The following is a 2,607-nucleotide window of genomic DNA, read 5'->3' on the forward strand; positions in this document are numbered from 1 at the left end:
AAACACTTTGCTACTTTCGTTCGGTTTGAAAATCTCATCTTTCCGTCTCACACCCAAGCTATAAAAGCTTAGCTACTCATAACGGAAAATAAAAAATAAATGACGGAAAATAAAGACATAAACGTAAATTACATAAAGTAATAACGATAAAATAAATGACGGAAATGTAAATGACGAGAAAATAAATGACGGGAATGTAACTTGCGGAAAATAAAAGACGAGAATATAAATGACGGAAAATAAAAGACGAGAATGTAAATAAAGAAAAAAAATGAAGAACTTCAAGAACTTAATTAAAACCACCCTTGGAGAGGGTTTACAAATGCTAGTAAATGGAATACAATGGAAGAAAAGATGGAATGAAGGATTAATAGATAGTTTAGAAGGCACCCCAAGCCTTCTTTTTATACCCAAAAGGAGTCACTAGAAGACAAAATAAAAAAAATACTTGTAGGCTAAGTTTTCCAAAAGCAAGTTACATACCAACAAAAGTGTAACTAAAAATGATATAGGCCTAACCAAAGTCTAACATCAGATTTTTCAACTAAAAACCCAGCTTTTACAGCTGTCCTCCACCTCCAAAAAGTCAGCGTCTTATCCATTAAGCCCTCCAAAAAGCTGCACATGAATCAGGTCGACACTGCACCAATGCTGTAGCATATGCTGTTTTTACAAAAACTCTCAATTAGCTTCATTTACACATACCAACAAGTCAACCACAATATTTAGCTTCATAATAACAAAAGTATAAAGAAATAAATGAAAAGGACTCAAAGTGGGAATGAAAAGAAATTATTATAACTAAAAAGACGTAAAAAGAGCGTTTTATGTGTTAAATTATCAACACATATCATACCCCCAAACTTAAACTGTTGCTTGTCCCCAAGTAACCAAAAGACAAATATAACGACTTAATATAAACAAAAGTACATGATCAAGGCATTAAGTGCCTTCCCAAAGAGAGTTATAGTATCATGATGTTCATAGCCTTTCATAAATTTAAGAAGTGTCATTCAAAACCAAGTTCTTTGTGTGAACCATAGGCTAGCATTCTCTTTTCTTTGTTAAGTTCAAACACAATCATCATTTTAGGATCAATAGGGCTTATAGGGTTTTCTCTCATTGGCGTATCTTTTCTCTCATAGACTTTTTTTCTAAAATACTCCACAAATAAAATTTTCAAATTGTTGGGCACTTTGGCCTCTTTTGCTTGGAGTGTGCACATAGCCCCTATGGGACTTTTGTTGTGCCATTTCATAACATATTCTAAAACACATAGCCCCTATGGGACTTTTGTTGTGTTTTCAACACCTTTTGTGTGATAAGGAGTCAATTTAGAGCTTTGCTCTTTTGTATTGACTTTGTGCACTTATGTAAACTCCCCCCCCCCCAAACTTGAATATGACAATGTCGTCATTGGCGTTTTGTGGGGTAAATGGTGTTTAAAGGGTGCAAGTGGCTAATATGAGCATTATAAAGATGGCCTATCTCATTTCCTAATAGTGATTGTGTGATCAAAGTGTTTTCCCAAAAAGAGTTTTGGTAGTTCTAGCCAAAAGAAAAGTACCATGATTGAATGACAAACAATCACTAAAATTATTCGGGCTATGATCTCATGTGTTAACCACCCTCAATTGAAATGATCATGCGTAAAAATAAGATTATAAATTCTAAAAACTATTCCCGACTCAAAAAATTAAAATATGAAGCTAAAGTAAGGTGGTAGAACCTATCCTACTCCGAAAGAGTAGGCTGTGTACTCCGGGCAGCCACGGATGCAATATCTGTCCTTAGTCTCTCGGTCTCCGTCTTGTACCGATTCAGCTTTTTCTGCATTCTCTTGATCTTTTCAGCTACCCCATTCTCCAAGTCTTCTTTCAGCTTATCAAACCTCTTCTTCATCTTCCTTTCACTTGCTTTCAACCTGTTCGTCAAATCAACTTGCATGTTCTCTAACCTTTCTACCATCTCGACCCGCTGTTCTATCAGGAAGTCCATCATACTACCACTTTGTTCCAAAATCTCCTCCATAGCCCTAGTCACACCGGGTAATTCCCTTCCTCTCTCACTCCTCTCTCTAAGGCTCGAAACAGCCTTTATGTCAATAGTCCACTTCTCCTCACACTCCTTAATCACTAAGTCATCAGTGTACTCGGGAACACCAGCTTGCATAAGCAACTTATGAATCAGGCCTGGGAAAAACAGCTTCCCTTGTCTCCTTTTGGAACAATGTAGAATGGCCTTTTCAACTACTTCCCCCACATTAATTGTCTTACCCGTAACCACACAGTACAATAAAATGATTCTCTCAACCGAAATAGAACTGTCATGAGTAGTTGGGTTGAGAGAATATCTAATGAAGTTCATCCACACATTGGCATCGGGCTTTAAATTCGAAGCCCTATACGTCCGTAACATGTAGTTACTATGGACATCCCATCCAGTCCCGACCTTCCCAAGCTCTCTACCAATTTCCTTAAGTTTGGCAAATGAAGCCGATTGAGAAAGCGTCTCAAAATCAGTCTCGACCGGGGGTGAAAGGCCCAAAAGCTTATTAATAGCCTTGGCCGAGATACTCACCCGAACACCCCGGACCTTAATCTTTGT

The sequence above is a fragment of the Cynara cardunculus genome (genome assembly GCF_001531365.2).
Source record: "Cynara cardunculus var. scolymus isolate 2C chromosome LG 1, CcrdV1, whole genome shotgun sequence".
Lineage (NCBI taxonomy): Eukaryota > Viridiplantae > Streptophyta > Magnoliopsida > Asterales > Asteraceae > Cynara > Cynara cardunculus.